This window comes from Talpa occidentalis, unplaced genomic scaffold (genome assembly GCF_014898055.3).
Source record: "Talpa occidentalis isolate TD23 unplaced genomic scaffold, MPIMG_talOcc4v2.1, whole genome shotgun sequence".
Classification (NCBI taxonomy): domain Eukaryota; kingdom Metazoa; phylum Chordata; class Mammalia; order Eulipotyphla; family Talpidae; genus Talpa; species Talpa occidentalis.
The window spans coordinates 117,702,535-117,715,923 of NW_026555331.1; the positions used below are offsets into that span (position 1 = coordinate 117,702,535).

The following is a 13,389-nucleotide window of genomic DNA, read 5'->3' on the forward strand; positions in this document are numbered from 1 at the left end:
AAAAATGTGACTATACTTAATGTCACTGAATTGTACATTTAAAAATGGCTAAAATGGTAAATTTTATGTTGTATATAACATAATAAAAGCAACATAAAAAAGTGTATCTGGTTTTCTAGGTGTGGCCTTTGTATGGGGACTTGTTTTCAATAAATTTTAGAATAACCTTAAAAAAATCTAGTTAGAGTAAAAAGGGGTAAAATAGATATTTCTAGAACACCTTTCACATCAACAGGTTCATGGAAGTTATTTGACTAAGGTAGCTGTGTGGGCTTCAAAGGGGGAAGTTCTACTGGAATCAGCCCAGGGCAGTGATTCCCAAAGAGGACAGTATTGACCCACTGGTGATGTAAAGGAAATTTATGAGGTAATTTTCTATTGCTGGAGTGGCTGGATAGGATTCACAACAATCCTATCAATGAAGCATTGTCCCGCATTCTGCACAATTATTTAAGGACCCTCTAGATAGTCCTGTTGGTTTTAAAAAAAATTCATAACTGAGTCTACTTAACCACATTTCCCATATTAACACATGCGTGACTTTACTATATAAAGAATTTTTCCAGGAATGAAGCAGCTGTATAAGTGGAGAGAAGACTGTATCCTCATCATTTAGTAATTTCAGAAAAATTGAGCACCATTCTGACAAGTACATTCTCAAAGGCACACCTATTAGCGTTTGCATGTGCAGCAAAATACAAATGATTCTGTATACAGAAAGAAGTGTCTGATTTTTATAGATTTGCAGTTGTGGCTGGGCATTTTATACTGAAAAATATGAATTGCTTTTTAATATTTCTCCAATGCACTGCAATCAAGATTTTGTACTAATTGTTTTAGTTAAGTATGTAGAGTATTATCTACAAATTTTGTTTCAGGATATTATGGAGTGGATTAAAATATTATACTCTGCAAGGAAAAACTTCCATATGTAGTGCTCAGAGATAGAACCACCAGTCAGACATATAGAATGATAAAAGTCATTCTGAAAGACTGGACAAGGGTCAACTCCAGTTTTCTATCCAACTCAAAGAAATGTATGATATTACCAATGGTTCTTAGGTTACTTTAGGTATGAGGAACAGCAAGAATCCATTATCCCATTCACTCTCACTGGTGGTTAAAATGCTTGCCCCACTTAATTAGTTCTCACAGGCAACATGAAACATGAGGTGGTATACCCCAATGATGACAAACCTCTCTGACACCTGCACCCCTATGTTTATAGCAGCACTATTTACAATAGGTAAGCTATGGAAACAACCCAAACACCCCAAAATAGATGACTGGATCAAGAAGGTGTGGTATATATACAAATGGAATATTACTCAGCAATCAAAAAAAGATAAACTCATGCTATTCACAGCAAAATGGATGGAGCTGGAAAGGATCATGTTCAGTGAAACAAGCCAGGAAGAAAAAAAAATATCAGATGGTTTCACTTATAGGAGGAATGTAGAGGATCCAAATAAGGAATCAGGGGAAAAAAGTTATTATAATAAAGTGAAAATCAAATCAAAAGCAACTATAAACCAGAGACATTCTGCAGGGGGTTGGGGAGAAGGGAGTAGGATCAAAACAGGGGTGGGAAGAGCACAAGGGACTATGGTGATGGTAAATGGGTGAATTGGTGGTGGGAATTTCACAGGGACTGTAACTGAGATGAGAAAGCATACATTGTAAAAAAATGAGGAATGATGTAAAAATATGTATATAAAAATAAAATAATAATAAAATAAAAAGAACAGGAAAGAGTACCTAGAATCTGCTTGGGGAACTGCAGCAAATCACATGAAGAAACACTGGTACAAATGGAATACAGAACTAGAAATGCCTGCACTGGATAAAGTCATTGCTTTATAGCTGACAGATCATGGGCATGAAAGAGAATGCAGAATAAAACAGTACAGTGACTAACATTTAAACCCATATTTATGTACTTACATAAATCTTTTGTACATCTGGAGTATTTTAATATTCCTTTCTAAATAAGCAAAACTGCTAACATTGACTTTTCACAATGGCAAAGTGACCTATCATAAACATTATACAACTGATTGTCATTTAGAAAGAAGACAATTTGAATAAAAAGAAAGAACTTCAGGTACTAAAGCCATTTATACATATGCCCCTAATTACAGATTTTCTACTTTGAAAACAGTGGATTTTTAAAATGTCAGCATTATGTTAACATTTTGCATTATACCATTTTAATGCATATATAAAAAAATACTGGTACATATTTTCATAGAACATTCAACATAGAAGATCCCTCTATCTCCAACCAATGACACAGGAAAAATGGGGTAGGGGAGGGAGGGGTGGAAAATTTAGGTAAAAATAACTTTACAACTACATATATTATTATTAGGACTTGTATGTAGCTTAAAAGTACTAAAATTAAATGTAGAGCTAAAGAAACAAAATTAAAATGAAAACTCAATGAGTAATCATAAAGCCAATCTAGAATACTAAATTAACATCCAATATGCAAATATTCATGATGGAACTGTTAGTCTCTTCACTTCCTTCAACAGTGCTTTACACATATTTATAGTCAAGCAAGAGCGAAATTATTTCTATTAATAAGCTCATGATCTAAGTAGTAACCTCTTCCTCCTTTTAACAATTTGGAAGTTTGATTTTTTTTTCCCAATGAGCAATTCCTGACTCTTGTATTACGATCACTCTTACATTACAATTCATATTTTCCTATGTTTTCCATGTGAGCATGAGAGTTCCCCCAGAACAAGAAATAAATATCTGCTTTCTGACATGCTTACCACCTAGCATAAGGTTTAGTGAACAATAGGAAGCAAACAATATGTTTTTATTAATGTATAAAATAGTTTTCTTACTACACGACAAGCTTAGTGTTAGCATTTGGCATTCAGTTTCCCATCAATCTTAATAAGCACTATTTCATCACCTTGTTACATTAAAAATAACAGAACTGAGGTTTAACAAAGATCAAACAAATTAGCCAAGGTCATACCACTGTAAGCAGAGATCCGTGAATCAAAGATTTCATATTAATTTACTTCTCTCTTTAATTTTCTTTTTTTTCTTTTTCTTTTTTTAAAAAGATTTATTTATTTATTTATATGAGCTCAGGGTACAGTCAGAAGCACAGGAGGGTGAGAGAATTCACCAGAGCCAGAGCGGGGAGCAGAACAGACAGACTGATGAAATACACTGCTGAGGGGAGCAGCGGGCGTGGCAAGAGAGGTTGCGCGCCATGTGGGACCCTCGCTGGAGGCTGGGGATTGAATAGGCGCTGCAGAGGCTGCGTGCAGCTTCACAGCCCAGCGCTCAACCACTGCGCCACCAGGGAGGCCCACTTCTTTCTTTTTTTCTTTTTTTTTTTTTAAGATTGTTATTCATACAAGAACTAGGACATAGGCCAGAGATGCAGGGGGTAAGAAGATTCACCAGAGAAAGAGCGGGGAGCAGAACAGGCAGATCTACTGAAATACACTGCTGAGGGGAACAGTGGGCTAGACAGGAGAGGCCTGCTGCGCCATGTGGATTAGCTCCCTGGCAGGGGATCAAACACAGGTCATGTCAGTAATAGCACTTAGCCTAATCCCTGAGCCACCAGGAAGGTCCCTCTGTCTTTAATTTTCAGTGCAACACAACATAATGAAGGTCAAATAGGATGAAGTTTCAAATAGTCCAATGAATGTTACAGAAATATTTTATATATTTAGCATTTCAAGTAGATCTGATTTACATTATTTACAAATGAGAAAAAATTTAGGAATACTATTCCCATACAGCACTTATTATTTTGGAATAGATAATATGACCTGCTTAATAGTAATTTAATAAAGTACAATAGCAAAAATTTCTCCAGTTATAGAACAATTCAACTAAAGCACTAGTAGTGAAACATTTAAAAGAAAAAATAAAAACAAATGCATAACATTCAAATTCATGAAAGAAAAAATGCTTTATTAAAATTCTGAAATTGAATGAAACATAAAGGTTATCTTCAAAAAAAGTTTATATCTGTGCTATTTAAATTATTGATATGGCACATTAAGTATATTTTATCAAAACTTATGAACAGTTTTATTTCTACACTGAGAATAGCACACTAAACTGCACGGTCACTTTTCCATTAGCAGATTCATGATGGAATGTTAACAGCACTTCAAATGACAGAAAGAGTAAGAGTGACTCTAATGCAAAGTGAGATTCTAGATGCGAGGTGAGATTTGTGACAAGACAGAATCACTAAGTAAAAAGGACTTGTAAAGGTCATCAAGTATCTCTGTTAGCCTTTGAGAGCACTATTTCAGAGTAGTATACCAGTACCGAGAGACGAAAATCTGTTATTTTTAGAGACTTCAGAGGGCATTAGAAAAAAATTCAACTTACTCCAAAAAACCACTCCAGACATAATATTTAGAATCATACAATTCCTATTTATACTCAATATAAATCCTTGAATATCCCAGCTTAAACCCATTTCCTTTTCTCTGCTCTTTGTGGAATGTGCAAACACCATTACAAAATATTCTCACATATAGTCTTCAGCTTTCTCTTTTGGAGGGCACAAACATGCCATCTTTAGCTTTTTCTTATAGGCTTTATTTTCTAACCTGCTAGCATTTATTTTTTCTCATACCTCTTAATCACTGTTGAAAGGCCAACTGAAGAAGTAGCTGTCAACCAGTTATATTTAAATTATTCTTGCTTCTCCAGTTGCTGGTATCTTTGTTAAATGCACAAACAAAAGCTGAGGAGTCATGGAAACTGTTAGAGGAGAGGAGAGATGGATAAATGCCCCATAATATAAGGAGTGGGAAAATTAGGTAAGCTTAGAATCGATTTCTGAAAACAATTTACTAAAAGATAAATTGTGAACACCCAGAAAACAAAGGACTAGCATGAAGAAGTATATATTTAGGTTCACTAAAAAAAATTCAGTTCATTTTTGGTAAGATTATTAGAAAAAAAAGCATGACTGCAGAGCAGCTTAAGTGCAGCAAGGCTTTAGCAATATACCCCATGATGTTCTGGTGCTCAAATCAAGAATATCATGTCAGAATCTAGTTAATCTAGGTGGGCTTGCATCTGGCATCTATTTAAAAAATGTTGATTAACCATCAGTATCAGTGTATGAACAATGTGCTACAAACCTCATTAACCATGAGGTGAGCAAAAAGATGGAAGGGAAACCAGTATCCCCTAATATCTCAAAATTCAGTAACAATGAGCTAGAACAAATTATCTTCACACATGTTAAAATGGAAGTAAAAATATATAACTTAACTTAACTCTAAATGTACAATTTCTCAAATATGTGTCATTGGTTTGAGCTCTAAGTATTTACAATGAATTTCAGTTGAATAGAATTAACATACCAACCATGAAGACTGTTAAAAAATAAAACAAAGTGGAGAATCTAAAAAAGACCATATTACTAGAGACATGCAGAGATCAAGCAAGGTGTAAGTACTCATTATTTTTCAAGTATCTCTGGGTTTTGAGAATAGGTATGGGGTCCAACCATAGAAGGACTGTTAGGATGCTGAGATGCCTGAAGATAATATGATAAAGATGATTGCAAAACTTAAATTATTTAGCTTAAATGAAAGCTTGAAGGGTTCTGGAATAAGGACCATCTGCACTTCAAACAGCCAAAACCTTTTCAGAAACTATGCAAGAAAACTGACACATGTTCTGCCAGATGGAAATGAACACAAGGACCACAGAGATGAATGCAACCTAGATGTGTCAGTGTCCCTTGGGTGCAAGACTCTATGCCTCCCTTGAAGCTGTAACTAGTACTCGGACAGGTTCCCTAAAACAAATCCAGCTTTACAAATTATTATTTTTTAATTTATTAATATGGATTTTGTGGAATATGACTTACATCACACAATGAATATAAGAAATCTAACAATATACTCAACACAATCCATTCTTCCTCCCCCTTTTTCTCTTCATTGAAAATCATCCCCACTGTCTTCCTATCTCATGTTTCAGAAACCATTTATCATACTCAGCCATACCAAAAGCCTATTACATGGATGGATAAGGACCATTTATTATTTCTCTTTGGTAAGTATCTTAAACATTTCTCTCCCAACTTCAAGCAGCTATTCAAAGTATTCATGCAATCCAAGAAATGCCTTTAGGTGTCAAGATTTAGGTGTCAAAATGGTAGCCCCAAGTGCAAAACCTCTCTGAAAGCATGAAACTGAAAAGAGAATTCTGCTGTTTTGCTCCTACAGTCAACTCTAGAAAATGGAGCATAGTTCTTTTCCCTCTGCCTTGGCATAACCTTGGCATGCAATTATGTATGTTTCAGAAGCATGAGAGCAGTATCAATCTCTTCATGTACAAAACTATTAAAATACAAACTTCCTTGGCAACTTACTGTAGAATTTAATAAAATACCTTAGGGTCAGGCAAAGTACTGTGCATATTAGCATACATTTCAGTAACTATTAATGAAATAAGCTAACACCTATAGATCCCTTAGATCACTGCCTGGGTAATGGTAAGCACAATACTAATATCCATTAATAAATAAAATAGCTGAACACATTTCCAGTGAATTTCAATCACAAATTCCATGATCCCATAAGGATACTGCAGGGGTAATTTTAGCTTTTTCAAAAAGGAGTCTGGACTAAGGATGCCAAGTATCTCTTTGGATTTAATTTCTTATCAGTCTATGAACTGAAGTAATTTATACTTTAGAGTTCATACTTCAGAAACAAACTGCCTGCTTTAACAAACAGTAATACATTATAGATTAACGTGTATTTTAAAATTTAGTAAGAACCCAGAGGCCATATAATAGAGCCATATGCATGTCTAAAAACACAGGGCATTTAAGAAAATTCTTTCTTTGTTGACACAAACATAATTAAGGGGCAAAAAATTTCACAAGCATGTCCGGTGGTAAATAGTTGACATTCTTAAACTCTCATGCTCTAAATCAATGTCTTCTAACAGATTTTTTTTCTTTATTCACCAAAGTGGTACTCAATTAACTTCTCAAAATACTTCCCAAAATAACACGCTATTGCTGATTTAAGATCTAATTTCCTTCTCAACTTAATCTTCAACTGAGTCTAAGTATGGGCCATCAAAATGTAGCTACAGTAGATGCAATGCTCATGTACCTGACCTGTTAAAACAGTACCTAACAGGGTTTTGAGAATCTGAAGAGGTAATAATGCAACAGTACTTTATAAACTGCCAAATACTGTAAAAATAAGCTTTTCACAAATGGTTTCCTTGAAACACTGATATTAGGAGGCATACCAAGAGGTGCTCTGTGAATACGAGGGTACCTGGCACTACACTTTCTTTTTGAGGATTCATAATGCACATTACCATATTAAAGATTCAAAAACGGGCCTCCCTGGTGGTGCAAGGGGTTAAGCACAGCATTGTGAAGCTATCCGCAGCCTCTGCAGCACAAGTTCGATCCCCGTCCAGCCACATGGTGCAGTAGACCTCGCCTGCTGCTCCTCTCGGCAGTGTATTTCAGTAGATCTGCCTGTTCTGCTCCCCACTCTAGTGAATCCTCTCACCCCTTGTGCCTCTGGCCTGTACTCCAGTTCTTGTATGCATAAATAATCTTTTAAAAAAAAGATTCAAAAGTGTCTGACACTAAGAAATCTGTTAAGTTTACTCAATATTTACTAGCTGTAATTAACAGAAGAGTTTACTTGCTTTATAGAAATTTGATGTTCTGGAAGGAACTGGAAGATATACTACACTATCAAGTATTACATTTTACCTATCAAAATTTTTTCTCAAAAATAGTATTAAATGGGAGGATATAAAAAAAAATTCTTCCTGCTTGCCTTAGGAAACATTCAAATTGTTTTACCAAAAATATCCTATTTAATACATTTTCACACTGTTCTCAAGAATATAATGTGCTATAATAATTCAAGGTAACATTATTCTTAAAAATATTAACTTCTAGGGCCTCCCTGGTGGCACAGCGGTTGAGCGCTGGGTTGTGAAGCTGCCCGCGGCCTCTGCGGCGCCATTTGATCCCTGGCTGCTCCCTGGCCACCGGAGGAGGATCCCACATGGCGCGCAGACCTCTCCTGCCGCCCGCTGCTCCCCTCAGCTGTGTACTTCAGTCCTTCTGCCTGCTCTGCTCCCCGCTCTGGCTCTGGTGAATTCTCTCACCCTCCCGCGCTTCTGACTGTACCCAGTGCTTGTATAAACAAAAACAAACAAACAAACAAATAAATAAAACATGCCTCTAAAATAAAAATATTAACTGCTAAAAATCACTACAGATGATACACTGGCAAATGAAGTCTTTGATTTGCAAATGGATATCATTCATTTTTAAAACATAATAAAAATCTTTGAAGGCCACTATCAAAGGGGACTGAAACTATCTGATCAAGTTCCGAAGTCTGACTCCTACTGAATATCACCAGCACACTTAGTCTATGATGTGAATACCAGAGTACATCCTGTATCCGTCTAAAATATAAAGTTTGAGCACAGTAAACCTTGTCTTATAGAAGATCAGATGTTTTTAACATGGAAAAGCTCTTTAAAGATTACCTGGTTCACCCTTTCATTTTCCTTAATAAACAAACGGATCCAGAGAACTGCAGAGAAGCTAGTTCTATGAGCTGTTGTGTTTTAATCTATACACAGCCAATGTCTCATGCTCACTGAAAACAGTTCTAATACTTTCCCCCTTATTGAAAAAAAAAATCTTCTGCAGAAGAAGAAAAGGCTACCAAATAATATGTAAAAGTCATTTGTGTGGTATTGGTGGCATCACTTAAAAGAGAAGCAATCATTTTCCAGAAAGGATCGAGGGAACTGATTTGCAATAGAGCTGCCTCCAAGAACAGATCTAGGAAGCAAAGTAACAGGATGGAATCGTTTATTTACTGATGGTTAATGAGTGATCCAACTGACACATGGAGGTCAACATTAGCTACCAGTTAATGAGCATCAATCATATGCCCAGCACTTGATATGTGTCTAAGCCTTACAACAATGCCTATGAGACAGATGCCTCTGGCCAATTTCACAGGTGAACAGAATGAATTCCCCAGAAATTTAGAAATGTGCCATAGTCATGTCACCTGTAAATCTGTTGAATTATGATTCAAACTGAATTCTGCCTGTTTGAAGACTAGAATCTTTTAGCAAAAAATAAAGAGACTCCACCTGAAGATAACCACAATGAAAGATTCTCAGTCATTCAACCAGGAAAGTAAGCACATTTCAAAATGTCAGTATTTTGAAGAAAAAGAAAACAGTAAATAGAGTTGTCTCAAGTGTTTTTGTTGAGACATCTAGGCTGTGATCTTCTAGGATCAGGCTGTTTAAGAAACATCTCAGAGTGAAATCAAGGGTGTGTGGAGGGGAGGTAGTTAATCCACAAATTCTGACTCAAAACCAAGGGACCAGTTTCAGAGGTAGCAATAGTTCTGAAAACGGTATAACTCAACCAAATCCACTGAACTTGGGCTTGTGCAGAGGACAAGGGCATTGCAATAAATGAGCAAGGAAAACCTAAAAAGATTTGTTTCACAAGTCTCTGTGGAACTGTGAGAACACACAGCACCAAAGCTTTTTGTCATCCTTGGCCAGCTTGACATCAGCTTGTGATGGACACATATCACACGGCTGGTCATGAGACAGACAGAACAATCTCAAAAATGGGCACCAGCACTCTCTGCAAGTCTAAGGTGGGTAGTGGCAGAGGCCAGCCCACCAGGTGTGAACAGGTTTTAAAAAACAACACAAGAGCAAAGACACAGCTGAGAGATCTTCCCTGACAAATTCCAGGATGACTGAGAAGAATCTGAAGGGGTGGATTTCTTGAAACTTGCATGAGTTCCTTGGTGTCTACTGAAAAGATAAGCATTTTGCCATGTGAACTCTTTTTATTTAGAAGTTACTCTTTAGAAAACTTTAATCAAGTATCTACAAATACTGTTTAATATATCACATACTGATTAAGCATGCAAACACATCCCACCAAGAGATTTGAAATTAGAAAGGAATGATTTCATTTCAGTAATTGCAGGACTTCCTTTAAGTGTACTTGTGGTTGTTTCACCTTACAAAAGAATTAACAAGTCTTTCCTCACCACAAGATTTGGAGAACAAAACCTTCTCTTTCCTAGTTTTCTTTCACTTCTTATAAGATGCAAGATACCTAATAAGCACACAGTAAGTGCTCACTGAATGCAATATATTTAAGACAGGGGTAGGGGGAAGATGCAAATGAATACGGCATGCTGGACAACTAAGCTCTGCGTCAACACACTTTGTTTTTAATGTCACAGGGGGAGAGACAGATTTGCCTGCTCATTTGTACATTAGCTTTGTAATAGTCTGCTCAGTGACACTGAATTTTTTTCCCCCTTAAACATCTAACTGCATAACTGTTATCATTCCTTCTGGAATGCCATTGCTACTTAGAATTTCAAAACCTCAATTATAATTACTGATCTTTAATAATAAAGACACCATCCTACTCACTGACTTTGACACCTTAATGACTAAGAGTGCAAAATCTTGAAAACTAGACTACATAAAGTATATTTAAAGAAGGTAAGCACATAGGAGTTTTTGTTTAACCTTGGTGAAATCATTTGATTTCTGAATTAAAACAATACCTCTAACAACCAAATTCTTAAGTCACTAAAAACTTTAAGGATTATAGAACTGGTACACACCAAAAATAAAAAACAAAGGCATTTTTATGCTTTATACATATATTATTTAATATAAATACAAAATTAAAATTAGAAATCATTTTAAATGCCAACAAGTTTGGTTTTTTATAGAAGAAAAACCAATTATGACTAAAATATCCAAAAATCAAAATAATTCATGTGTTTGATTAATATCAACTTAGAATGTTTTGTCCTTATTTATGTAAGGAGACTACTGAAACCGTTAGACCTACTTTTACCAAGAAAACCCAATCACTTAAAAGTTGCATAATCTCACTTACTGAGTCAATAATTTTTAAAATCTCTGCACTTTAGCTAGAAATGCAACTTCTATAAAATCAACAACCCATTTAAAAATGACCTCTAAGATTAAGATGGAATAAAGAAAGACTACCATATTATTTTTTCTAATATGTTAATAGGTATTTTTGCTACCATATTTATCATTAAAGATGAAACTATATCTTATAGAAAAATATTCAACTTGAAAAATTAACTGGACCTCATAAATTGTAAATCTATGTCTTTCACAATTAGACACCACATATATTTCTGGAGCACAGCCCAGAAAGCTATTGCTGAGTCCAAAGCTCCAGTCAGAATAATCACAATCTTTCTAAATTCTTGCGACCAGGAGAAAAACACCACTTTCAAAAGCTATTTCATAGTTCTCATAAACGTGAAATGTACGTGCATGTTTTAATATAAACAAAGCTACCCTAAAAATTATGTAATGATTGAACTTAAAATATAGTTATTCTAGTAAAGAATATAAATTATGATAGAAGCCTATTTACTAAAGAGGAACCAAATAAAAACTGGAAAGTAATAATACTTTATTTCTCTGCATTTATGTCTAGTTTTCTAATTCTAACTCTTGACATATTTTCCTTTCCTTGACCATGACACAAAGGAAGGGTAGATTGCTTTTTGATGGCTTTTGGAGAAAAGTCTCTAGAGTCATGTTCACAATATAAAGGCCATTAACTAATATGACCCCTCAGTGTAAGCTGACCAGAGACATTCTTTGTATATTTATAATTTTAGCATTTTGCACAGAATAAGCATCCTCCCCAAGTCTCCTCTGATTAGCTTATAATCTTCTGACTGGTTTTCTCCCACAGAGAAAAAGAGCAAAAAAACTGCCAATATATCCCTGTTTAACCTGTAGAATTGAACATGGTTTAATTCCAATTTGATAACTAGACCAACGAGTATTCAAATATAATTAACAAAGTTATTGAAAAATATAAGCACTGAGTACAACTTACCAATTTTTAAAGATATACATTTCATAAACAAAACCTTAGACCAGAATTAAAATGGTGTATTATGCCTATATCAAAGAAAAAAGAAAGCAAAGGTAAATACTCTGATTTTAGGCCTCCCTGATGGTGCAAGGAGTTATGTCTAGCATTATGAAGCTATCCACAGCCACTGCAGCTTGAGTTCCATCCCTGGCCAAGGAGCTAACCCATATGGCGCAGCAGTCCTCTCCTGACTCGCCACTGCTCCCCTCAGTAGTGTATTTCAGTCAATCTGCCTGTTCTGTTCCCCACTGTCTCTGGGGAATCCTCTCACCCCCTGGACCTCTGGAGTGTACCCCAGTTCTTATATGTACAAATAAATCTTAAAAAAAAAAAAACCCTGATTTTTCTTGAAGCATACATCAGATGAGACAAGCAGGATTAATTTAATCTTCCTCTTAAAGTCTCCATCACGCAGGGACCAGCTTATCAACAATGACAGGGAAATTTTTACATTGGCATATTCTTGAAATTTGAATATTTAGTTATCCTGGTTACTGGGAAAATCACTGATGTAAAAGAACATTTCTAAAATAAAAGTCAAAATTTTGTCCTTGGTAAATAGTACACTAACTATAATGACCTCTTTCTTCAAAAACAGAATATAACAGTGTCAGGTTTGCCTTTAATATAAATTTTATTTTTCATTTGAAAAACTTTAGCCTTAGATGTAAAAGACCTAAGAGATGAAACTGAATCTATATTGAAGGCTACACACCCAGATTATATCCTGAAGTTGGTTTCTCTCATTTTTTAAAAACAAAACACTGACACTCTTTTAATGTGTGTATGTGTGTATGACTTCAGTCTCCCGTTTAAAAAGTCCAGCTGAAACATTTGATTATGTATATCAGTTAATACCGATGTGATAGTTTTTAGTTCTTTCAGCATAAGATGTAATTATTAATTTATTCAACCAGTATTTACTGAGTGTTTACTCTTTACTAGACTCTATGTTCCTAATGAGGTTTAAAATACCCTTTAATTTCACAAATGCAGAAGCCCAAAAGAAATAACATAAGGATGTAGGTTTACTTTAGATACAAGTATAAGGAAGTAAGACAGTACTGAGAGGCAGTATATACCAAAAGTGTTAAGACCTGAAATTGAATTAAGAGATATATAAGACCCAGCCCAGCTATTTAGTAAGTGAATTTACCCATCAAAGCCTCAATTTCCCATTGCAACACGAGATTAATGTACCTAGCTTACATTCTAGAAAACAGAAGGAAATAGGGTCCATAAAAAAAAAAAAAAAAAAAAAAAAAAAACATGAAAAGAGACGGTGAAAGGAGATGGGAGAGTTATGTCCTAAATTAACTAAAAACAAACATACTGACTTAATATTCCTGCACTGTGTAATAACTAGAGGACTGAAC

The 13,389-nt window shown here is 35.2% G+C and overlaps 1 protein-coding gene across 2 annotated transcripts in view; it reads right to left on the reverse strand.

Annotated features, from left to right (window-relative positions):
* GNAI1 (G protein subunit alpha i1) overlaps positions 1–13,389 on the reverse strand; it is a 67,929-nt gene that overhangs the window by 35,855 nt on the left and 18,685 nt on the right. The window contains exon 1 of one of the 2 annotated variants that reach the window (XM_054692499.1): positions 4,634–4,752. The exons of the other annotated variant lie outside the window; for it this stretch is intronic. The gene's annotated coding sequence lies outside the window, so the exon portion shown is untranslated. Of the gene's footprint in view, positions 1–4,633; positions 4,753–13,389 lie in introns of those variants that run through there. 2 annotated transcript variants of the gene reach the window in all.